This window comes from Carcharhinus amblyrhynchos, chromosome 30 (genome assembly GCF_965287045.1).
Source record: "Carcharhinus amblyrhynchos chromosome 30, sCarAmb.v2.hapA, whole genome shotgun sequence".
NCBI classification, from domain to species: domain Eukaryota; kingdom Metazoa; phylum Chordata; class Chondrichthyes; order Carcharhiniformes; family Carcharhinidae; genus Carcharhinus; species Carcharhinus amblyrhynchos.
The window spans coordinates 25,029,429-25,056,170 of NC_137353.1; the positions used below are offsets into that span (position 1 = coordinate 25,029,429).

The 26,742-nt window shown below is 47.4% G+C and overlaps 1 protein-coding gene across 1 annotated transcript in view; it reads right to left on the bottom strand.

The window, feature by feature from the left end:
* Positions 1–26,742, bottom strand: part of LOC145360085 (immunoglobulin superfamily member 21-like) — a 299,512-nt gene that overhangs the window by 115,385 nt on the left and 157,385 nt on the right. The gene's annotated exons all lie outside the window — the stretch shown is intronic.

Sequence of the window (26,742 nt, forward strand, 5' to 3'; positions counted from 1 at the left end):
GACACTTGGCCACACCATCTTTGAGTTGGGGAAGGGAGTCAGTCAGTCTCTCCACAGCGCTGCTGACCACTGACCCCTGCTGGAGAGTGGACACGTGCATAAGTGGCTGGCCACAGGCGTAAGAAGGCTTGGCTTTGATTCATTGCATGTCAAATGGCTAGCCAGCAATTTAGATTCACAGATGATCACTGGAGAAGTGTGGAGCGAGACTGTAACCTAACTAGTCAGCACCTCAATGGTCGAGGGAAAGAAATGATGTGGAGATGTTGACGTTGGACTGGGGTAAACACAGTAAGAAGTCTCACAACACCAGGTTAAAGCCCAACAGGTTTATTTGAGTAGCAAACGCCACTAGCTTTCGGAGCGGTGGCTGCTCCTTCATCAGGTGAGTGGGAGTTCTTCACTCTGTTAGTAAACCTGTTGGACTTTAACCTGGTGCTGTGAGACTTCTTACCGAGGGAATGAAAACCAGGTCTTATAGCTTCACTTCAGCACACCCCACCTCCCACCTCACCACAACAGTATAAATCTCATCCTATCCACTATCGTCTTCAGCTCTGATGAAGGGTCATCTTGACTCAAAACATTGAGCTCTATTCTCTCTCCACAGACACTGTCAGATCTGCTGAGATCTTCCAGCATTTTCTGTTTGTGTTTCACATTCCGACATCCACAGTCATTTGCTCTTATAAAAGTTAAAAGGTGGGGTGCGGGGAGGGAACGGGTGGGAGCGGAGGGGATGGGAGCGGAGGGGTGGGGGGTGGAGCCGGTGGGTAAGGAACCACATAATTAAAATAATAATTTTAATACGCAGTCTGTGTGATTTAAATATTTCTTACCCGACAAGTGTTGTGATGATGAAATATTTATATGTATCTCCATGCTTCGGAATGACTTTGATGTTCTGCTGCCTTAAATTATTGATCATTGTATTTTTTAAAAAGTTGACTGTCGGTTAAAATAAGAAGCAACATCAGTGTTGATCTTCGAGGTGCACAGCCTTGCTTCAGGCCATAACTGCTACTCTCGTCTGTATGGAATTACATCGGAAATGTTCTTGCTCACAGATTAGCAATTGAGTTCTCTTGTTCCCTGACTGGCATCATAATTTTGCTGTTGTGGACCGCTTTATCACATTCTCTCGTTCTCCCCCTCTTGCATTCCCTTTCGTGAAAGTTCAGATACACAAGTTATTCTCTTGTGATAACCCCCAGGACTTACAAGGGGAATCCCTGATTGACTTCCCCAGATGAGGTGCATTGACCCAAACAGGCGCTGGAGTGTGGCAACTAGGGGAATTTCAGAGTAACTTCATTGCAGTGTTAATGCAAGCTTACTTGTGACGAATAAATAAGCTTTAACTTTAAACAGTGGGACTCATGGAATATGAGTTCTCGTGGTGATAGGAAATTGCCTGGTTTTAATGTTTATTTATTAGTGTCACGCACCCATTAACACTGCAGTGTGAAAGTCCCCTTGTCGCCACACTCTGGCACCTGTTCAGATACGCTGAGGGAGAATTTAGCATGGCCAGTGCACCGAATCAGCACATCTTTCGGATTGTGGGAAGTAACCATAGCACCCAGAAGATGCATGCAGGCACAGGGAGAATGTGCAAATTCCACACAGACAGTGACCCAAGCTGGGAATCGAACCTGGGTCCCTGGCGCTGTAAGGGACCCGTGTTAACCACTGTGCCAACCGCAGGTATCGGGTAATTAACTTCTCACTTACAAGTGTTTCAATATGATCGTCAATCCACAATTTGTTGACTTGCAAAATACTGGACGGTCTCGTGGCTCCCGATACATAATTTTTAAAATCCTCAAATAACTCCTTTTAATAGTCATCTAAAATGTAGTGTTACGGTGTATAGGTTCAAAGCGGGTGGTAAATGAGACTCAGAATGAAAAGGTGAAACGTGCGTGCCTTCTGATAGCCTATTTGCAGCTGCTTTGGGATTACTGCGAGCTCTGGTCAGAGAGAAAGTCGATTTTACAAAGGGCTGGTTATTGGGAAATGACTAATAGGTCGAGAGAGAATGTGCAGCTTTCACAGAGATAAGCAGCCTCTGAGATGACGTGGGACATTGTCAGCAGCATGCATTTCATATTGAAAAGACTGCATCACTGAGGGATTAAAGAGCCTGGGAGAGATACATCCTTTGAGATTCCAGTCTCGCCTGTATGACTTTACTGCCATTTTCATAATAGATATCACTGACTCTCCCTCACACTCCCTCCGCCAGATTAGTTTCATTGTGAGCAAATTGACATCTTCTGCATTTAAATGAGCATTTTCTCATCGAATCCTGGATCCTGCAGAGGCAGGCCATTCGGCCCATCGAGTCTGCACCGATTCTCCACTGGAGACTCCCACCCAGATCCTATCCCTTAACCCCATGGGGTTGACCCTTCCTAACCTACATATTGGGACACTAAGGGGCAACTTTAGCATGGCCAATCCACCTAACTCGCACATCTTTGGAGTGTAGGAGGAAACCAGAGCACCCGGAGGAAACCCACGGAGTGAAAGTGCAATCACAGACAGTGAATTGAACCAAGTTTCTGGCTCTGTGAGGCAGCGGTGCTAACCACTGTACCACTGTACCACCCCTTATTTGTTAACTCTTTAAAAAGGACCCTAATTGTCATTTTAGCAACATTAGAACCACCTCACCCACTTAATTAGAAATTTGTCTCTTCTGAAGCAAAGCTTCATGAACACACAGCCTGTTGCTGTGCTTGAAGATTAGTTATGACTAACAATGGCATACCTGTATTCTGTTACACAGGATCATTTAATAGAAATCTGAACCCTAATCTGGGGCTTTGATGCTCGGTTTCAGTGAGCACAATGCCATGTTTACTCTCTGCAGTTATAGCTATCCAGACTACAACTATGCCCAAAACGTGTTGATCTCCCAGTGCAAAGAATTGTCTTCAACACATTCCAAAGTCCAGGACTACGTGCTAAGGGATGCACTGAAGCTTGGGACAGCAGCCACCAAGGTACAATGGGGAAAGGCCACGCTAAATTGCTCCTTAGTGTCCAAAGATGTGTAGTTTAGGTGGATTGGCCATGCTAAATTAATTCTTTGTATCCAAAGATGTGTACATTAGGTGGAATGGCCATGCTAAATTGCCCATTACTGTCCAAAGATATGCAAGTTAGGTGGATTGACCATGCTAAATTGCTCCTTTGTGTCCAAAGATTTGCAGGTTAGGTGGATTGGCCATGCTAAATTGCTCCTTTGTGTCCAAAGATTTGCAGGTTAGGTGGATTGGCCACACTAAGTTGCTCCTTAGCGTTCAAAGATGTGTAGGTTAGGTGGATTAGCTGTGCTAAATGCACAAGGTTACGGGGATAGGGCTGGGTGTGGACCTGGTAGAGATGTTCTTTCGGGGAGTCGCTGCAGACTGGATGGGTCGAATGGACTCCTTCTGCACTATACAGCAAGGGGCTGGTAACTGGGTAAAACTCCTCAGATACCACGCTTAATCCTAACTGTATATAACTACTGAAGACCAGCAGAGTGTCAGATGATCGATGTATGTAGCTTGAACAGAATGCAAATGCTGAAATGTTTGTAATGTTCTCATTGCTGATCTGAAGCACCTCAGAGTGCATCTTGATCTCTGGAGACAGTGTGAATATTATTGGACATTACTGTTATAACAATCTGAAATGTTTTGAAATGTGTCTTTCAGATTTTACAGGAACAAAGTATACATTTGGAAAAGAAATCCCTCCGGATTTCCTCCCCCTCTCGCTCTGAAAGAAACAGTGCAGGTGAATGCACACCTCACCCAATCTTCAGGTGTAGGCTGTTCAACTGTGGGAGGCAGCACAGCTCAATCCTCACCCTGTGTGCAATTTGTTGGGCTTCACTGGGTAGGGACGAGGATGGGGACCCTGGATGGTCTTTCCATTCCGGTTTTCAGTGCAGGAAGATATTAAAATCAGAGAACTCTGAGCGGGAATTCATCGAATAAATTTGTGGATTCTACGCTAGAATGGGTGGCATGGTGGCACAGTGGTTAGCACTGCTGCCTCAGAGTGCCAGAGACCTGGGTTCAACTCCAGCCTCAGGTCACTGTCTGGGTGGAGTTTGCACATTCTCCCCATGTCTGCGTGGGTTTCCTCCAGGTGCTCCGGTTTCCTCCCACAATCCAAAGATGTGCGGATTAGGTGGACTGGCCATGTTAAGTTGCCCCTTTGTGTCAGGAGGGTAAATATTTGGCGTTATGGGAATAGGGCCTGGGTGGGATTGTGGTTGGCGCGGGCTTGATGGGCCAAATGATCTCCTTCTGTACTGTAGGGATTCTATGATTAATGATCCATCTCAAACAAGGGTAAAAAGCCTTTGATTCCAATGGGATGGATATTCATTGTGTGTTGATGAGGGCAAAAGGATTAACACTGAATACAGGTAGTGTACTTTTAACTATCCAGTTAATAGAATTATAGAATCCCTACAGTGCAGAAGGAGGCCATTAGGCTTGGTGGGTCTGACAGAGTATCTTATCCAGGCCAACCTCCCACTGTACCCCATGGCTAATTCATCTAACCTAGACATCCTTGGACACTAAGGGACAATTTAGCACAGCCAATCCACCTAACCTGCACATCTTTGGAGTGTGGGTGGAAACCGGAGCACCTGGAGGAAACCCACAGAGACATGGGGAGAATGTGCAAACTCCACACAGACAATTATCCTAAGGCCGGAATAGAACCAGGGTCCCTTGTGCTGTGAAGTAGCAGTGCTAACCAATGTGCCACCATGCCACCCATTCTAATATAAGTATTCTTGAAGTGGAGCTTTGGATATTCCAACAGCTATCTGGCTAACAGGTACTATTAGCCCAGCAGCTCAGTCTACTTGGGTTGCTGGCTTAGATCAACCACCTCAGCCTAGGCTGATGATAGGAGGTAAGATCCTGTTGATCTGCACACAGTGAGTAGTGCATTCATACACTTGAGTCAGTGCACCTCACCTCTGTGGTTTAATTTTGAAGTGGATTCCAGATTGTCCACATATTTTACAAGATGTTGCGTGTCAGTTCAGCTCTGGGCTACCCTTGCCTCTGCGGTAGCATCTTAATCAAAGGTGACAGTTCACTGCTGTGGTACAGGCACCGCTGTCTTTCAGATAAAACCTGTTTTGGTTTCTCCATGCTGACATTAAGAAAGCCCAACAACGCCTCCACTTTCTCAGGAGACTAAGGAAATTTGGCATGTCTGCTGCGACTCTCACCAATTTTTACAAATACACCTTAGAAAGCATCCTTTCTGGTTGTATCACAGCTTAGTACGGCTCCTGCTCTGACCAAGAACCCAAGAAACTACAAAGGGTTGTGAATGTAGCCCAATCCATCTGCAAACCAGCCTCCCATCCATTGACTGTCCACACTTCCCGCTGCTTAGGGAAAGCAGCCAGTATAATCAAGGACCTCACGCACCCCGGACATTCTCTCTTCCACCTTCTTTCGTCGGAAAAAAGGCACCAAAGTCAGAGGACACGTACCACCCAACACGAGAACAGCTTCTTCCCTGCTGCTGTCAGATTTTGAATGGGCTTACCATATATTAACCTGAATTTTCTCTACACCCTAGTGATGACTGTAACACTACACTCTGCACTCCTGTCCTTATCTCCTGTGTACTTTATGAACAGTATGCTTTGTCTGTATAGTGTAGGAAACAATACTTTTTACTGTATACTAATATATGTGGCAATAATAAATCAAATTAAATAAAACATTAAACGTTATACTTGTTCAGAACTCAAGGTTCACAGCCCTGAGCCTGCAGTCCCAGAGCAAGATAATCAGCATTTAACTCATTTTCTGTTTGTGGGATCTTGCTGTGAATAAATTGGCTACATAGCAACAGTGTCTCCAGCGTGGAGAACTCTGTCCCAAGGATATGAAAAGCACCATACAAATGCAAGGTCCATTTTGTCCAAATTTCCAGGTTGCTGGAACTGGACAGTGCAGTTGTAGAGGATTGTGGAAAACATACACACAGCAGACGTACAATAAACTGTGCCGGATAGAACAATCCTACCATTCTGCTGCCCTTTATTTTGGAGAGAAGGCTTTAGTATCTCAGTCAGGCTTGCCGTACTGTGGGGTAATAGATCTTCTCCACTTGACGGAATCGGCGCAATAACCATACTATTTAAAAACTAACTCCACAGAACGCTATCACATCAGCTTGTACAATTGCAACCATAAAATGAAGATAGACTGCTGCACAGCTCCAGAAATATTCATTAGCTACCAAACACTGATAGAATAGTCTCCACAGAAACATTAAAGAGCTCACTCAATTAGAACACTCTATTTTTCACTCCTGGGATATGGATTCCAATCCATCTTTAGCTGATGGGTTTGAAGTCTCCACCCTCTGCTGGCTGGAAGGTTGTCGCGTGAGATGATTTGGAGCAAAGGCAGCAATAGCTGACCTTCTGATCGTGTTATGGTAACTACCGCGTGGCCGTATTAAACCTGTGTCCCGTTTTGAAAAGTGGAGGCATTGAGAAACTGGGTGGCATGACTGTCTGGGGCGACACGGTGGCACAGTGGTTAGCACTGCTGCCTCACAGCGCCCGGGGAACTGGGTTCAATTCCAGCCTTGCGTCACTGCCCATGCAGAGTCTGTACATTCTCCCTGTGTCTGCATGGGTTTCCTCTGGGTGCTACAGTTTCCTCCCGCAGTCTGGAAGATGTGGTGGTTAGGGTGCATTGGCCGTGCTAAATTCTCCCTCAGTGTACCCGAACAGGCGCTGGAGTGTGGCAACTAGGAGATTTTCACAGTAACTTCATTGCAGTGTTAATGTAAGCCTACTTTGAATAAAATAAAAATTTACTTCTTTAGACTCAATAGGCGGCATCCTGAGTCTGAACAGCCTCGTGGCACGGAGAGAGAGAAAGCCAAGAGTTGGGTAATGGAACAGGTCCGGTGAGTGACTGCACACAGGAGCCGAGGCCCTGAATAGAAACAGGTCTGAACAAGCCTGGGAGGAAACTGGCACAGTGATTAGCATTGTTGCCTCATAGCACTAGAGATCTGGGTTCGATTCCTGGCTTGGGTGGCAAACTCTGTGTGGAGTTTGCACATTCTCCCCATGTCTGCGTGGGTTTCCTCTGGGTGCTTCGGTTTTCCCCCAAAGTCCAATGATGTGCAAATTGGATGGATTGGCCATGCTAAATTGCCCCTTTAGTGTTAGGGGGACTAGCAGGGTAAATACATGGGATTACAGGGATAGAATAGGATTATTGTTGGTGCAGGCTCAATGGGTTGAATGGCCTCCTACACGGATTCTATGAAGCCTGCTGAATGACATTGTAGGGGAGCTGAGGCTCAAATAGGACAGAGATCTGGAGCATCGGCAGTGAATTTTCTCTGTAAATAGTTCATTTCTAGTAGTTCTGTTTTCCCTTGTACATTTAGAGTTTTGATTCGAGTGGAATAAGGGGACCTTGGCTAATAACCTTTGCGCAGTCTGTGTGCTTAAATCCCACGTTACAAGAGCCTGGCGTTTTGTTGCTTGGGGCTACACTTAAAAGTGCTTCAAGAGTGACAGAAGATGAATTGGAGCAGTTTTTCAAAACTGTAAGGCCGATAGTTCTATTTTAATAGGGTCCCTTCACACCTGAGTTGAAGCTTTGGATAATTCTGTTGCACAAGAGTATTCCCTTCATTTCTTTTGGTGGGCAGTGCTGTGTCGTGGCCTAGCAACACGCCAACATCAAAGGGGCTACAAGTAGGCCCTTATGCCTCTGCAGTAGCCATTCTCCACAGCAGGGGGACAACAGGCCAGCGTTGTGGATTTAACGGACATAAGTTCGCGTTGACTCTGTTGAAGCTCTTGGTCGAGTACTGTGAACTTTGACCTTTTGGGTGATGGGCAGGCGAGGCACGTGTATTTTTCACCAGAGGAGGGAAATCATTTTTCTGCGCCACCCCCCTTACCCCATGCCCACTGAACCCTGGGCGGGATGTCACTGAAAGTGGCCACCCGGTGCCATTTTTGGCTGATGGGAAAGCAATTAAGGCTCGCCCGCTTTAACTTTTGTGAAAATAATCGCTGGTTCACAATGCTAGGCAGAAAAATCGTGCCAGCCAGCAATCTATTAAACCCAGCTGAGCTCTCCATTAATTCCTGCAGCTTCTTCACAAATGAAATTAAATATCAAATCCTACAAAGGAACAATGCCCGTTTCTGAGGGAGCGAGGCTAAACCCCCATCAGGTCTCTGTTAAAGGAGGATTCTCACCGATAGGATTTTCTTTCTCAGAGGGGAAACTTGCTGACAAAAGAGAAGTTTAAATGTTGACGACAAGAATAAAAAACGTCCCCAGAAATTTGCAGTGAAATATGTCACTGCTTTGCCGAACAGCTCAATTTATTCAGTTACGCGAGTGCACACGGTGCAGCGAAAATGCTTCGGATGCTTACTTACGTTTGGAAAATTCTAAGTGTTCGGCAGAAGTGCTGACTGATCAGATAGTGACTGGACTGGTGGAAATAGTGGCAGGAGCCGTGCAGGTTGTTCCTTCTCGTTGTTGGAAATGTCCCTCGCACTCCGCAGGCTGAGAAACGAACCCGAGGGTTTTTGTGCTTTGACTTGAGGCCTTGGGCCTGAGGCTGAGTGGGCAATCTCTGAGGGACGTGGCTGACAAGTCCCTCAACAAAGACTATGGAAAACATCCGCCGCCGCGCTCAGATCCCGAGCCAGGAAATCAATGTCCTTTTTCACTTTGCTCCATTAGGTGCTCCAGGACGGCAGACTTGGAGCAGATGCGGACTATTATGGGGTAAATCGTACAGATGGGAGTCTGGTGGGAAGGCCGATAGGACAACTGTGGGCAGATAGTAGTGCACCTGATTCAGCACCTACCCAATGATGGAGAAACCCAGGGAGAGAGTAAATAGAACATAGAAAAACTACAGCGCAAATAGGCCCTTTGGCCCACAAGATCATATCCCTCCCTACTAGGCCTACCTATAACCCTCAATCCTATTAAGTCCCATGTACTCATCCAGAAGTCTCACGGATCTCCCCACCCCGAATGTATGATTTACCCTTACTGATGAGTGAGGGTGGCCATCTCAGAAAATCTGCCTCTCTCTCTCTCCAAGCAGAATTTGATTTGATTTGATCTATTATTGTCACATGTATTGGTTTACAATGAAAAGTATTGTTTCTTGCGCGCATTAGAGACAAAGCAGACTGTTCATAGAGAAGGAGAGGAGAGAGTGCAGAATATGGTTTACGGTCATAGCTAGGGTGTAGAGAAAGATCAACTTAATGCGAGGTAGGTCCATTCAAAAGTCTGACGGCAGCAGGGAAGAAGCCATTCTTGAGTCGGTTTGGTCAGATTTTTGTATCTTTTTCTCAACGGAAGCACTTGGAAAAATGTCCGGGATGCATGGGGTCCTTAATTATGCTGGCTGCTTTGCCGAGGCAGTGGGAAGTGTATATAGAATCAATGAATGGGAGGCTGGTTTGTGTGATGGATTGGGCTACATTCACAACCTTTTGTAATTTCTTGCAGTCTTGGGCAGAGCAGGAGCCATACCAAGCTGTGATACAACCAGAAAGAATGCTTTCTATGCTGCATCTGTAAAAGTTGGTGAGAGTTGTAGTGGACATGCCAAATTTCCTTAGTCTTCTGAGAAAGTAGAGATGTTGGTGGGCTTTCTTAACTAAGAAAATGCAGTTTGTCTCATTCATCCCCTGAGGGAGATTCTAGGGCATGAGAATTGTCAGAAGTATCTGACTGAGAAGGGAGAAGGAAAGGTGAGGAGACCAAAGGAGGGTGGCACAGTGGTACAATGGTTAGCACAGCTGTCTCACAGCACCAAGGGACCAGAGATTGATTCCTGGCTTGGATCACTGTCTGAGCAAAGTCTGCACGTTCTCCCTGTGTCTGCATGGGTTTCATCTGGGTGCTCCGGTTTCCTCCCACAGTCCAAAAGACAGAGAACAAAGAAAATTACAGCACAGGAACAGGCCCTTGGGCCCTCCAAGCCTGCACTGACCATGCTGCCCGACTGAACTAAAACCCCCTACCCTTCTGGAGACTGTATCCCTCTATTCCTATATTAGAGGCAAGAGAGTAGTTAGAGGGAAAATTGGTCCTCTTTGGGACAAGAGTGGAGAGTTGTGTATTGAGTCGGAGGGAATGGGGGAGCTCCTGAATGAATACTTTGCGTCGGTATTCACGAAGGAGAGGGGTTCGGAATCGTGCGGTCTCTTGGAGGGAGCGGAGGTTCAGTTGCAGGATATAGTTATTACGAGAGAGGAAGTGCTAGGGCTTTTAGGTAGCGTAAGGACGGATAAAGCTCCGGGGCCTGATGGTATTTATCCCAGGCTGCTTAGGGAGGCGAAAGATGAAATTGCTGGGCCTCTGGCGCAAATCTTTGTCTCTTCTTTGGACACAGGTGAGGTCCCAGAAGACTGGAGGGTAGCAAATGTGGTCCCGTTGTTCAAAAAAGGTAGTAGGGATAACCCTGGGAATTATAGACCGGTGAGTTTGACGTCAGTGGTAGGGAAGTTAATGGAAAAAATACTTAGGGGTAGGATGTATGAGCATTTGGAGCGTTGCGATCTGATTAGGGATACACAACATGGCTTTGTTAGAGGGAGGTCTTGCCTTACGAATCTGGTGGAATTCTTTGAGGAGGTGACAAAAACGGTTGACGATGGGAGAGCCGTTGATGTCATCTATATGGATTTCAGTAAGGCGTTTGACAAAGTCCCTCACGGTAGGCTGGTAGAAAAGGTTAAGGCGCATGGGATACGAGGCTAGGTAGCTAGGTGGATTGAGAACTGGCTGGGAAATAGGAGACAGAGGGTAGTTGTGGAGGGGACCTTGTCGGGCTGGAGGCCAGTGACCAGTGGTGTGCCACAGGGCTCAGTACTGGGACCTCTCCTCTTTGTAGTCTACATAAATGACTTGGAAGAGGGCGTAGGTGGTGTGATCAGCAAGTTTGCTAATGACACCAAGATGGCAGGGTTGGCGGGTACGGAACTGGATTGTCAGGTGATACAACAGGATATAGATAGGTTGGTGCAGTGGGCAGATAGGTGGCAGATGGCATTTAATCCTGACAAATGCGAGGTGATGCATTTTGGACGGAATAATGCAGAGAGGAGCTATGTGATAAAAGGTAGGCCGATTAGGAGTATAGACATACAGAGGGACCTGGGAGTGCAGGTTCACAAATCCATGAAGGTTGCGTCACAAGTGGAGAAGGTTGTTAGGAAGGCTTATGGGATGTTAGCCTTTATAGGAAGGGGCATAGAGTATAAAAGCTGCCGTCTAATGCTTCAGTTGTACAGAACGTTGGTTAGACCGCATTTGGAGTACTGCGTCCAGTTCTGGTCACCTTACTACCGGAAGGACGTGGAGTCTCTGGAAAGGGTGCAGAGGAGGTTTACCAGGATGTTGCCTGGCATGGGGGGACTGGGTTATGAGGAGAGGTTGAAGAAACTGGGGCTATTCTCCTTGGAAAGACGGAGATTGAGAGGGGACATGATAGAAGTATATAAGATACTGAAGGGAATAGATAGAGTTAATAGTGAGAGACTGCTCCCTAGACTGGGTACGAACACGAGAGGTCATCATTTAAGGGTGAGGGGGGAGAGGTATAATTTGGAGGTGAGAAGAAGGTTCTTTACGCAGAGAGTTGTGGGGGTCTGGAATGCGCTACCGAGTAGGGTGGTGGAGGCAGGAACGTTGGACTCGTTTAAGATGCAGTTAGATAGGCACATGAGTGAAACGAGAATGGAGGGATATGGTAGGGGCTATTAAATAGGGTTAAACCTCGGGAGACACCGGAAAGGCAGGCTGTAAGATTAATAGTTTTGTCTTTATTCCACAGGTGGAGGTCCACCTCGTGTCAAGCGAGGGGCATGCACACGGCGGGTCGTGCGTGGGCTGCTCTTGGAAGTTCCAGGAGTGGCCTAGTACTTCGTGTCGGTGTGTGTGCTTGATCCTGGACCGGTAGACGGGCGCCGCAACAGCTCAGTGACTAGCACTGCTGGCTGTGCAGATACATGGATTTGGGCCTGTGTCTGTGGGAGTTTGCGCATTCTCCCTGTGGTTGCGTGGGTTTCCTCCGGGCGCTCCGGTTTCCTCCCACACCCCAAAGATGTGCTCTTAGGCTAATCGGCTTTTACCAATTTGACACTATTTCTTCCCTGAATCTGACTGAGTAGGGTCCCATTCGTAGACATGCAGGGTAGAATAGTGTAGGGTGATGCGGCGGCGCGGGCTCGTTGGGCCGAAGGGCCTGTTTCCCGTGCTGGGTTGTTCTTTGTTCTTTGTTCTATTCCATCCTATTCATGTATTTGTCCAGACACCCCTTAAGAGTCACGATTGTATCTGCTTCCACTCCGTCCCCTGGCAGCGAGTTCTGGGCACCCAGCACCAGACATGCTGTTTGGATGTACTGGCCGTGCTAAATTCTCCCTCAGTGCACCTGAACAGGCGCCAGAATGTGGTGACGAGGGGATTTTTCACAGTAACTTCATTGCAGTGTTAATGTAAGCCTACCCGTGACAATAAATAAATTATCTTTAACTTAGTTTCTTTTCCCCAGAATGTATATTGGGGCACCGCGAAAACAAAGCTGTGTAGGGTAACTGTTCTGCCAGCATAACTGAGTGAAGTTTTTATTTGCTTTTTCTGACATCTTCCTTTAATTGCTTCCCTTTTTGTTTAAATTTCACATTTTGGGCATTGCTCTACAACATTTACAATGTGCCCCCATGACCCCTCCAAATGGGATCTTTTATACCCACTGGGAAGAGAGAGCATGGTTAAATCCCTCAGTTGGAACATGGCACCGCTGACAGTGCAGCACTCCTTCAGCAGTGAACTGGAACCTCAACCTAAACTGTCCCTGAACTTGAACCCCCAACTTTTGGACCCAGAGGTGAGAATTTTACCACGGAGACGTGACTGACGCCTGTTAATTCATCACAGAGTCACAGAGGTATACAACACAGAAAATGGCCCATCACGTCTGCACCAGTCAAAGACAAACCACCTCACTATGCTAATCCCATATTCTGGCACTTAGCACCTAGCCTTGGCATTGCGAGTGTACATCTCAATAATTCTTCAATGTTATGTGAGTCTTTGGGCTGGATTTTATGGCCATGTTTGCCCTAAAAATGGAAAATCCCGCCCCCAAAGTCAACAGACTTTTCATGGTCCACTTGCTATAGTCCCCCGTGGCACGTGGGATGGGTAAGTTCCACCCTCTGCCTCCACCACCCTTTCTGGCAGTGAATTCCAGACTTCCATCACCCTTTGGGTGAAAAGGTTTTACCTCGCATCCTCTCTAAACTTCCTGCCCCTTACCTTAAATCTATCATCCAAAACTTCCGGGTGGCATAGTGGGACAGTGGTTAGCACTGCTGCCTCACAATGCCAGGAGCTCATTCAATTCTGGTCCCTGTCTGTGTAGAATTTGCACATTCTCCCCATGTCTGCGTGGGTTTCCTTTTGGTGCTCCGGTTTCCTCCCACATTCCAAAGATGTGCGAGTTAGCTTGATTGGCCGTGGGGAAGTTGCCAGTGTCAGGGGAACTAGCTGGGGTAAATATGTGGGGTTGCAGGGATAGGGTCTGGGTGGGATTGTGGCCAGTGCCGACTCAACGGGCCAAATGGCCTCTTTCAGCACTGTAGGGATTCTATGACTTCTAAGTCGACCCTCCCAGGCCCATACCCTTAATGTTGGGTCTGCATTCTATTCTTCTTCATGAAGATCACACCCAGCCATTATCAGATGATTCTAGTTATTTCAACTGTGACAAATAATGACTAATTACATTGATTTACAAGTAATAACAACTTGAAAAATGCCTCCTTTCAGACTATCTTCTACTGCAATGAATTGTCGGTCAGGAATTGCATATCAAAAAAAAATTGATGTCATTAAAATCTCCTGAGAAGGAAGCCCATAGAAAACAGAATCAGAGGAAAGGAATTCGAAAGCAGCAGGAATTATTTGTCTGTTGCTGGCCTTTTCTGCGCATGACACAACAATGAAACAAGTAGGACATTGGAAATGTTGAAAAGAATCCTAGAATCATCGAATCCCTACAGTGCAAGAGGAGGCCATTCAACCCATCAAGTCTGCACTGACCACAATCCCACCCAGGACCTATTCCCGTATCTCCACATATTTACCCTGCCAATTCCCCTGACTCTAGGGTCAATTTCGCATGGCCAATCAACCTAATCTGGACATCTTTGGAGTGTGGGAGGAAACCGGAGCACCCGGTGGAAACCCACGCAGACATGGGGAGAATGTGCAAACTCCACACAGTCAGTGGCCCGAGGCCGAAATTGAATCCTGGGGTCCTTGGCGCAGTGAGGTAGCAAGGCTAACCACTGTGGCACCGTGCCAGCTGACAAAGGGCTGTTGGTGGCCTTGGGAAAGAAGGGGATAGAGTGGGAGTTGCACTGATGAGATTTTAACACACAAGAGGATGTGGGGGAAAGGAAGGTGTTGGAGCTATAGGGCACAAAGCCAGGGGAGGGGAAGAACTATCTATGGAAGCATAGAATAGAATGCCTGCAGTGCAGAAGGAGGCCATTTGAGCCTGCTCTGACACCCAGGCCCTATCCCCATAACCTCACATATCTACCCTGCTAATCCCACTGACACTAAGGGGTAATTTAACATGGTCAACCCACCTATCTTTAAATGAAAGGAGGAAACCAGAGCAGCCAGAGGAAATTCTGCACAGACACCTGTGGCCAGGATGGAACCCGGATTTCTGGCGCTTTGAGGCAGCAGTGCTAACCTCTCTGCCACCGTGCTGTGCTAGACTTAGATGCGTTTGAGCTTCTAGCATTGAGGGAACAGTGACATGAAAGTGAAGAACAAGCTCCTTTAGTAATTGAATATGTGTGTAACTTACGACCTAATATAATCTTTACAAGTTCACGATAATGAACAAGTGATGTGCGCACAAACCAGTGACCTGATTTAGAGTGTTTGCACAGAGCTGGGGAAATGTGTCCTACAGTTCAGCAGTCCCTCGTCAGACTAGAGACTGAACGGCTCTGATAATCGACGTGAAATGTTAACTCATTTCTCTCTCCACAGACGCTGCATGCCCTCTCATGTCTTTCCTGTATCTCTGGGCTTTGTGATGAGGTTTTATTGAGCATTGCAAGTGGGAAAAACTCCCAGTAAAAGCAGCTAAAGCTTCTTCAAAATGGAGCAGATGAATGCTTGGAATTATCCATAATCCCTGGATATGGGCATGGGGGATTGTGATACATGACTTACCCACGCCTGCTCTTTGGTAGAATATTAATTTAAATTCAGGCAGCCTGCAGTTTTAAATGATTGCTGTATGCAGACTGCACCAATCACTGTTAATTGGCTACACAAGACTAAGGTCTGAGATCATGAGTGGCTAATCGTACTTAAAAGTGACTTGCACTATCTTTTGCGGGGTGTGTGTGCGTGTGCGCGCGCATGCACGTGCAACCTAACGGCCTGTGAGCTGGGGCAGTACAGTGGCACAGTGGTTAGCACTGCTACCTCACAGCGCCAGGGACCTGGGTTTCATTTCCAGCTTGGGAATTATGTTTATGTGGATTCTTTGTGTTCTCCCCATGTCTGCGTGGGTTTCCTCCCACAGTCTAAAAAACGTGCTGGTTAGGTGCTAAGTTCTCCCTCAGTGTACCTGAACAGATGGCAGAGTGTGGCGACGAGTGGATTTTTTTTTACAGTAACTTCACTGCAGTGTTAATATAAGCCCATCTATTAAATAGACTTCAATGGGAGTTTTTAGAAATGTGAGCCTGGGGTGTGATACTTTGGCTGGATATTTGAGAATGCCTTCTCTGAAAATGCTCTGGACTGGTGCAATGCAATGTGCTGTGCAGGTTGTGGAGGGAAGGCCACACATCTTGGACTGTAGGGAGGTAGGAGGCCCTCTCACCAGGAGGCAGTGAGAGCAATGTTGGTGGTCGCCATCAGGCTGGCGTGGCTGGAGTGGGGTTCTCCTCAGAAACCCACTCCAGCCACAGCAACCACTTACCAACAATCTGCACCAATCAAGTGCCTGACTCTTCAGTCACATGCTTTACCTCAGCCTCACACACACTTGGCTCTTTCGCAAGCCTCACATCCACAGCTTGCTCACACTGTCAGCTATTCAACCATGACAGCCACGTCACCCAGACATGCTGCAGGACACTCGCCGACACACTTCCCCTTGTCTAACAGGAGAAAGTGGAAGCTGGCCAGCAGGGAACAAGTGGACGATAACAAGTGTGTATGCATGTTTTAATCAGTCACCATGACGACTGGCGGGGCAGGAGGAGTTGATGCTGAGGGTATTGGCCTAACAATCTCCTTTCTCTTCTCGCTCTCCTCTGTTAGTCCCCAATCTCTTCTGACTCACAAGCTGCACTTCTTACCTTCCGGCCTGCCATTATTGCGACACCAGCCTTGTTTGGTCTTCAGATACCCAAGAACTGGAACAGTCCCAGCCAGCAGAGGAGGAGGATCGTGAAGATGAAGAGACATCCCCTCTCAATCCGACACTTACAGCCACTAGTTCAAAGGTTGGAGAAGTATGTATGTTAGGGTTAGGGGAGGGATCTATAAACTGGGCACATCAGCTGGGGTTTGGGCTTGGGGCAAGGATAATGCTGGTGACAAGTTGTCAAGGGCAAAGTCATGCACTACATTTGATGTAGAGGACAGCACAGGGTGGCACACTGGTTCGCGCTGCTGCCTCACAGGGACCTGGACTCGATTCCCGGCTTGGGTCATTGTCTGTGTGCATGTTCTCCCCATGTCTGCGTGGGTTTCCTCCGGGTGCTCCGGCTTCCTCCCGTAGTCCAAAGATGTGCGGGTTAGGTTGATTGGCCATGCTAAATGTATCCTAATTTCAGGGGATAAATATGTGGGGTTACGGGGATAGGGCGGGATTGTTGTCGGTTCAGGCTCGAAGGGCCGAATGGTCTCCTTCTGCAGGGTATCTGTGAATCTATGACTTCAGGGAACCAGACAACTGAAGAACACTTCCATTAACACTTCTTCCTTTGTTTTGCACCCTAAGCACCTTTGTGCAATCCCTCCAAATCCCCACTGACCTTCTACTTTGCTCCACCTGTTTGACCCCCTATACCCCAGTAAAAAATCCATCACATTTCTTTCCCTCTTTAACTCATACGGACTGGAAACGTTCACTCTGTTTCTGTCTCCACAGGCGCTGCCTGACCTGCTGCATTTTGTCCAGAGTCTTCAGCATTTTTATTTCAGATTGCCAGCGTCTGCAGTATTTTGCTTTTATTTGACCAGGGGAGGTAGTTGAATGTGAACCACTGAGTGCTCGATGTGCGGGCAAGCCTGACAGAGATTCGGTGCACAACGCCAAGGGGCAAGGAGGAATCCAGCTGCCAACCTCTGCATGGGGCTTTGCGCAGAGCTTGAAGCCCACCCTTTCCAGCAGATGCTGACCCCCATCAGGGACCCGCCATTGATGCGCCATCTAATGGCTGATTTTCACATCCATCAAAGGTCTGAGTGTTGCCACGGAAACTCAAACTGCTGCCAGCAAAGCCCGATGGCCCTTCTCGGGACTCACGGTCCGTGCATCAATCTGTTCTCCGACAGATCTGGGGCGACACTGGAAGTGATTCCACGTAATGTGGAACCTGCTACGTTCTCTCCAGGTTCCCGCTCCCGCCTCTGCCACTCTGTCAATGCCCTTGCCTCTGCCTGGCAGCCAGCCCAGCCCAAATTGCCACTGGTGCAGTCTGAAGCTGGATTGCCAAAGCCTAGAGATGCTTGGGGTGATTCTCAAAGGCCATGTGTGGGCCCCACCACTGGAAGTCAGCAGCCTGTAACACCCATGTTACAGCCACTGGGGGGACAGCCTGTAGAAACAGGCAAAGACACATGGCAGACAGGTACCATATTACAGGTCAATATTTGAAGGGCAGTAGACCAAGACTGAATCAATAACAAGGATACACAAGGATGGATAATCATTCTGGGCTTTGCCAATCTTTGGAGATCAGAAAATATTTACTTATAACTTGGCTTAGAGCATTGGAGAGTGGGATTGGAGAGGTTGGATGAAGTTCATGTTGAGGTAAAACTTCATAATAGAAACAGTGAGTTTCAAGAGGCTGAACTTATTCTATGTTTGATTACATCATTAGACCATAAGACATAGGAGCAGAATTAGGCAGTTCGGCCCATCGAGTCTGCTCCACCATTCAATGATGGCTGATATGATTCTCATTCCCACTCTCCTGCCTTCTCCTCATAATGCTTGATCCCCTTATTGATCAAGAACCAATCTATTTTAAAGACATTCAGTGACCTGGCCTCCACAGCCCTCTTGTGGCAATGAGTTCCATCACTGAGCATTAGTTCCTTAACTGTCAAGGAACTGTATGCAACCACAGTGTGTTCACTGTGTCACCTGACTATCTTAACTCCGTTTTCACTGCCAGTTAACTTGCCATTTATGGAGTTTGTGCCCTTCATGGCATAATCAGCTGAGAGGGTCCTGTGACCTGGGTACCCAATCAGTATGGGGGGATCAAGCCAAAGTCAAAGTCTATTTATTAGTCGTAAGTAGGCTTACATTAACGCTGCACTGAAGTTACTGTAAAAATCCCCTAGGCACCGCACTCCTGTGCCTGCTTGGGTACACTGAGGGGGAATTTAGCATGGCCAATGCACTTAACTAGCACATTTTTCAGACTGTAGGAGGAATCCAACGCAGACAAAGAGAGAACTTACACAGACTCTGCACAGACAGTGACCCAAACTGGGAATCGAACCTGGGTTCCAGGCACTGTAAGGGAGCAGTGCTAACCACTGTGCCACCGTGCCACCCTCGGTTGAAGGCTATTAGGTTGCAGCCACAATGCACCCCTCCCTTTAAGACAATGCAAGTGGCCTTTAAACACTATTAGCCACTCACAATCTCAGACCTTAGTCTTGTGTAGGCAATTAAAAGCGTGATTGGTGCAGTCTGCAATCATTTAAAACTGCAGGCTGCCTGAATTTAAATTAATATTCCACGAACATCTCAAAGAGCAGGCGTGGGTAAGTCACGTATCACAATCCCCTATGCCCATATCCAGGGATTATGGATAATTCCAAGCATTCATCTGCTCCATTTTGAAGAAGCTTTAGCTGCTTTTACTGGGAGTTTTTCCCACTTGCAATGCTCAATAAAACCTCATCACAAAGCCCAGAAATACAGGAAAGACATGAGAGATCATGCAGTGTCTGTGGAGAGAGAAATGAGTTAACGTTTCACGTCGATTATCAGAGCCGTTCAGTCTCTAGTCTGACGAGGGACTGCTGAACTGTAGGACACATTTCCCCAGCTCTGTGCAAACACTCTAAATCAGGTCACCGGTTTATGCGCACATCACTTGTTCATTATCGTGAACTTGTAAAGATTATATTAGGTCGTAAGTTACACACATATTCAATTACTAAAGGAGCTTGTTCTTCACTTTCATGTCACTGTTCTCTCAATGCTAGAAGCTCAAACACATCCCAGTGGCAGAGTGGTTAGCACTGCTGCCCCACAGTGCCAGAGACACGGTTCAATTCCATCCTCAGGTGTGTGTGTCCAATGTGCACGTTTTTGCGAGATGCTTTGGTTTCATGTGCAGGTTAGGTGGATTGACCATGTTAACTTGCCCCTTAGTGTCAGGGGGTAAATATGTGGGGCTGTGGGGATAGGGTCTGGGTGAAGTTGATGTCAATGCAGGGCTGAGTGGTCTCCTTCTGCACTGCAGAGATTCTATCCTATCCTTCTATAGAAAGCTTTTGCCGTTTCCTGCTTTTGTGTCCCATAACTCCAACATCTTCCTTGCCCACACACCCGTGTTAAAATTTTTGGCAACTTCTTCCCCAAAACCACCAACATCCTGACATCGCTTCATCAACTCTTTCCAACCTTACTGATGCCCTACACTGAGGGAGAATTGAGCGTGGCCGATGCACCTACCAGCACATCTTTGGACTGTGGGAGGAAACCAGAGCACCCGGAGGAAACCCACGCAGACACGGGGAGAACGTGCAAACTCTACATAGACAGTGACCCAAGCCGGGAATCGAACCCAGTTTCCTGGATCTGTGAAGCGGCAGTGCTAACCCACTGTGCCGCCCAAGCGTGGGCTTCTATATCTGTCCGATCCCGGGAGTTTACTGGCAGCCGTGTGGCTGGAAGCCTCTGCGTTATAATTACATATAAATAAATGTTGCACTTGCTATTTACCTAACTGGTGAACAGGAATTATTACAACATTCAAGTGACTGGAATGAATCCACCCAACAGATGCTGTACAAAGTTTAAGATGATAACAGAATGTTCACTCTAAACAGACTAGGATTTGTTGGAACCAACAAGGGTTGTGTGCTGTGGATTGCTACCAGAGAATGAGTTTTTATTTAGGGGGTAACATGGAGCAAATATACAAGAGGTGCTCAGCTAGTCTACCTGTCAGCGATGAACTCAGTAGCAGCATGTTTCCTTATATTGTACAGTTTGACTGATGCTTGCGATAACTCAATGTGAAAGTTAACCTGGAAGGAAAAGCATATCTGCTTTGCAATTAATTAATCAATCTGTGGAACCGTGCATCCTTTACAATAAGGTATGGTTTTAAGTCAGGACCTGTAATTCCCCCGTAAATGATGTAATCTTGGCAGCGGGAGAAAGAGCCAGCAGTTGATTTTAACTTGGGACGCCAGGGACTGTGAGGTAGGCAGCTCCGACATCCTACTCTTTATAGGTTACATTACGGAGACACGAAGATGATGAAAGGAGATTGTGAAGAGCGTTAAAAAAAGAGCATCAGTTATCCTAATTCCATTGTTTAATTTGCCACTGTTAGATCAGGCTCCCCAAAGTCTTCCTATCAGGGAAATGATAACTAACATTACCACCAATCTACTGTGGTTCCTCATTATCTGAACCACATAACTGTCATCACTCCATTGCAGCGCAGTCTTAAGAATGTAAGAACACAAGAACTTGGAGCAGGAGTAGGCCATCTGGCCCCTCGAGCCTGCTCTGCCATTCAATAAGATCATGGGTGATCTCTTCGTGGACTCAGCTCCACTTACCCGCCTGCTCACCATAACCCTTAATTCCTTTACAGTTTAAAAATGTATCTATCCTTGCCTTAAAAACATTCAATGAGGGAGCCTCAACTGCTTCACTGGGCAGGGAATTCCACAGATTCACAACCCTTTGCGTGAAGAAGTTCCTCCTCAACTCAGTTCTTATTTTGAGGTTATGCCCCCTAGTTCTAGTTTCACTGCCAATGGAAACTACCTCCCTGCTTCTATCTTATCTACTCCCTTCATAATCTTTTATGTTTCTTTAAGATCTCCCCTCATTCTTCTGAATTCCAATGTCCCAGTCTATTCAGTCTCTCCGTTGAATTCGCTCAGTGTTAAGAAGAGACAATTGACATCCTCATTTCCAGGTCAGTTCTCCCCCTCTCTCTGCTTCAACTCCTCTGAAATTGAGAACCTTCCCAGTGCCGGATAGCACTGAGATCCATCCACAGCTTTACTGGATGGAACACAGTAAACAGCCAAGACATTGAACAACTAAAAAAGAGTGAGGGCAGCTGTCTAAAGATACAGTTAGAGGCACTGGCTTGAAGGACATTATTGAAGGTTAGGGAGCGAGGTAGTGGGGCAGATGAGTATAGTTTGAGAGAGCAGGGTTAGCTCTCACTGACCGTGCTCCCAGTGGTGGAGCAGGATATGCACAGCCATTCGGAGACTATACAGCATTAACCAGATGGATGATTAGAGTAGGTTGCAGAGGTAGGCTGGGCTGAGGGAGGGTGGGATGTGAGGTAGGCTGGGCTGAGGGAGGGTGGGATGTGAGGTAGGCTGGGCTGAGGGAGGGTGGGATGTGAGGTAGGCTGGGCTGAGGGAGGGTGGGATGTGAGGTAGGCTGGGCTGAGGGAGGGTGGGATGTGAGGTAGGCTGGGCTGAGGGAGGGTGGGATGTGAGGTAGGCTGGGCTGAGGGAGGGTGGGATGTGAGGTAGGCTGGGCTGAGGGAGGGTGGGATGTGAGGTAGGCTGGGCTGAGGGAGGGTGGGATGTGAGGTAGGCTGGGCTGAGGAAGGCTGGGCTGAGGGAGGGTGGGATGTGAGGTAGGCTGGGCTGAGGGAGGGTGGGATGTGAGGTAGGCTGGGCTGAGGAAGGCTGGGCTGAGGGAGGGTGGGATGTGAGATAGGTTGAGTCAAGGTAGGTATGGTGGGTGAGGTTGGTGTAGAGTGAGGGAGCGTGGGGTGAGGGAAAGTGGGATGAGGGTGGGTTGAGGGAGGATGGGATGGGGCAAGGGAGGGTGGGGCAAGGGAAGGTGGCATGGAGGAGGGTGGGGGTGTGAGGTGAGGTGGAAAGGATGGGGTGAGGGAAGGTGGGGTGAGGGAAGGTGGAGTGAGGGAGGGTGGGGTGGGGGAAGGTGGGGTGGGGGAAGGTGGGGTGAGGGAGGGTGGGGTGGGGGAAGGTGGGGTGAGGGAGGGCGGAGTGGGGGAAGGTGGGGTGAGGGAGAGTGGAATAGGGGAGGGTGGAATGAAGTAGGGGTGGAGGGGGGAAGGGTGGGTTGAGGTTGGGTGGGGGAGGGTTGAGGGTGGGTGACGATGGAGTGGGGGAGGATGGGTTGAAGGAGTGTGGGGTGGAGTGGGGGAGGGTGGAGTTGGGGAGGGTGGGATGAGGGTGGGATGAGGGAGGCTGGGGGGGTGTAGGGTGGGTGAAGCAGGAGGAGGATTATTCAATTCAATGTACAGTGAGGGCAAGAAACTCATGGGAAGGAAGGAGTTGCATTTATATAGAACCTTTCCCAACCTCAGGACAACCCAAAGTGCTTGCAGGCAAACAAGACCTTGCTGAAGTGTAGTCACAGTGTAATATCACGAAATGTGACAGCTGATTTGTTCACTAAAATATCCCACAGACAATGAAATAGATAATCGGACTCTAGCGATGCAGGGTGAATGAAGCAGGCCCCTGCTTCTCTTCAGAAAGTGCGATGCATCTTTCACATCGATCTGAGAACCTCTGTTTAGACTCTAATCAGAATCACTAAAGCTCGTAGCACTCCCTCAGTACTGCACTGAATTGCCAGCCTGGGTCAGAGCCCCATTCTTGAGCGGGGTACAAACTCAAAACCTTCCAACATATAGTTAGGGATACCATCACCGGGATAAGTCTGATGCCTAAATAGAGAACAGGAAACCAGTTTACAACCCACAACCCTCAACGTAATTAGGACATTACATCAATGGAGCTAGAAACTGCTGTTATAACTGCTATTTCATTGTGATTGCTTGGCTGAGTTTCAAATGCATCAGCTCAGCAGGTATTCCTAATGATCCAAGAACTATTGTAATTTTCACCAGCCTATAGTAAGGGGATATGGCTTTGATGTGGTTTCATGTTTGTTTAGAAACCTAATCGGCACTTCAAAGATCACAACTTCATTTACTAAAACCTTTCTAACCCAGTCTGGAATAAATTGAAAGACCCGACCTCCTCTACTGTCTGGTGAAGACATTTCCACACACTTTGGGAGAAAAGGTTCTTCATGTCTGTCTTAAAAAGGAGACCGCTTAGTTTTAAAATGACATCCCGCAGGTTTAGTGATTCATATCTGAATGGTCCCCATTCTGAAGAAAACTCTTCAAGAGACAGTTAGTTGGGTGGCTGGTGGAGTCATAGCTTTCCATTTAGGTTGGAGATAAGGAGACATTTCTTCACCCAACGAGTGGTGAGTCTGTGGAATTCATTACCACAGGAAGTTGTTAATGTCAAAACACTGAATGTATTCAAGAGGTGGCTAGATAGAGCATTTGGAGAGAAGGGGATGAAAGACAAGAAATGGGTCAAATGAAGGAAGAAAAAGGTTTGCATTTATATTGTATCTTCCACAGCTTCAGGATGTCCCAGCATACTTTCAAGCCAATGTGTAGGTGTAGTCACTATTATAGTAAATGAAACGCAGTAGCCAACTTGCACACAACAAGATTCCATGAATAGGAATCCAATAAATACCAGATAATCTGTTTCTGTTGATTGTGGGACGGATGTTGGCCTAGGGACCAAGGAGAACTCTGTGTTCTTTTCCAAAATGGTGCCATGGAATCCACCTGGTTTTAATTCTCCCTCCAAAAGCAGTGCCTCGGTGCAGCACTGAGAACGTCAGCCTAGATTTTTGCATGCAAGTCCTTGAGTGGGACTTGAACCCACGACTGATGGACTCATGGTCATGAGCCAGAGCTCACTGCCTCCATTTAGTGTCATGCTTCAGCTTAGTTTCGATCAACAAAGGGAAAAGCACTGATCGCACAACACTGTGTTAAGTTTAATTTTGAAAGTGGCAGAGACTCACGGTGCTTGTTGCTTCCATTGGGAGTTTCACTCACATAACATGTTACTTAATGGTTCTGATCTGCAGATTCTCCGTTATTAAAAACATTTTGTTCTAATTTGACAATAGTCTGTTCCTATTCAGTGTATAATGTCTCTTCCTAGAACAGTTTAGCCTGCTGTCACAAGTCCCTGTGTAGGTGTAAGAAATGTTATTTTGCAATTTTTCTCACCGGTTTGTCCTCTCTCTCGGACGGAGAGCACTCGATGAATGGGCTGTGGCCACCGTACTGGGGGCCACCAAGGTTGAAAGAAATGGGGAAGGAGAGTGAGGCGAAACGCCAATTGATATTGAGTCAACAGCAAGTTGCATTTGTAAAAGCTTCTAGAAGACTTGAGTAAAGAGCAGACTGAGGGGTGGAGGGGCGTTTGGGAAGAATGTAATGCACAGTACGGTGGCACAGTGGTTAGCACTGCTGCCTCACGATGCCAGGGACATGGGTTCGATTCCCGGCTTGGGTCACTGTCTGTGTGGAGTTTGCATGTCCTCCCCGTGCCTGCATGGGTTTCCTCCGGGCACTCCGGTTTCCTCCCACAGTCTGAAAAATTGCTGGTTAGGTGCATTAACCCGAACAGGCACCAGACTGTGGCGACTAGGGAATTTTCGCAATAACTTCATTGCAGTGTTAGTGTAAGCCTCACTTGTGACTAATAAATAAACTTTTGTTATCAGGCCTGGTTCAGTTGGTATCACCCTTGTTGTTGAGGCAAAGCTTGTGGAGTGAAAGCCCACGCTAGTGATTTGAGCACTGAGTGAGCACTGTGGGAGGTGCTGCCTTTCAGATGAAATGCCAAACCGTGGTCCCTTCTGTTTTCCCGGGTGGATGTAAAAGATCCCGGCTGGGATTCTCCAACCTCACCCGGGGCTGGAATTCTCCCATCCCGCTGCAATTAATTGCTGAGTGCCAAATTCTCCGTTCTCGCTGGCAGCGGTAGCAGGGCGTATGAGTCCGGAGAATTCCGGTTCCCGGGGCACTATTTTGAAGAAGAGCTGGGGAGCTAACCAGTCAATATTCATCCCTCAATCAACATCAGTAATAAAAACTACAATTACCACAGTGATGTGACTGGGATCTTGCTGTGCATAAATTGGCCGCAGTGTAACTCTCTCTCTCTCTCTCTGTTTACACGTGCCATGCCCTAAGAGGGCATTGCCAACTATGCATTGCTGTGTCGGTCCATGGTTAAGCTTGGAGAGTTACTTCAATGGATTGCCATTGGCTTCTCCAGATGTCTGACCCGCACTAACCATCCACCATCGACAAATATTGGAAGGATGTACAAGTTGACACTCAATCAGTTTGGCTGCGTTATGACCATTCCTTCCCTGCCCGTCAAGTCCCGTAGTGGGACTCAAACCTGGGGCTTCTGATTCAGAGGAAGGGACCTTACCCACTGCACCACGAGACCTCCAGAGCAGTCACTACCATCCCAAACATATACTTTGTTGGCTGCAAAGCCTTCTGAGACATCCTGATATTGTGAAAGGTGCTATATAAATGCAATCCTTCAGACAAATGAGGGGGAATCTCTCAGAGACTTATAAACTACTAACAGGACTAGACAGAGTAGATTCTGGGGGGATGTTCCCGATGGTGGGTGTATCCAAACCAGGGGTCACAGTCCAAGGATTTAGGGTAGACACTTAGGACGGAGGTGAGGAGACATTTCTTCACTTAAAGAGTGGTCAACCTGTGGAATTCGTCACCACAGGAAGAAGTTGATGTCAGAATATTGAATATATTCAAGAGGTGGCTGGATATAGCACTTGGGGGGCGAATGGGATCGAAGGTCATGGGGAGAAAGCAGGATTAGGCTATTGAGTTGTACAATCATGATGAATGGCGGAGCAAGCTGGAAGGGCCAAATGGCCTCTTTCTGCTCCTATCTGCTATGTTTCTATGATTCCTTCCGTTTGCACAAAACAAGCCTTTTCTCTGTTCGAAAGAGGGGTGAATTTTCTCGTTCCACCTGGCTTGGGAATTGGAGTGGGAGAGGGGTGGACCATCGAAAGATCTGTTGACCTCAGGCAGGATTTTCCAGTTTTGAGATGAGCACGACCAGAAAATCCCACCCAAAGAGTTACACAGTCTTAACTGTGGTCAGTTACACTAATCCAATGGATTGGCAGCGAGGTGGGCAGCCATGTTGGAAAGGGACCACAATCCTGCAGGGCTAATCTTCCAATCGGTCTTTCCTTCCAAACTTGGAATCAATGGATAAACCTGCTTCCACCTAGGAAGACCTGTCATGTACA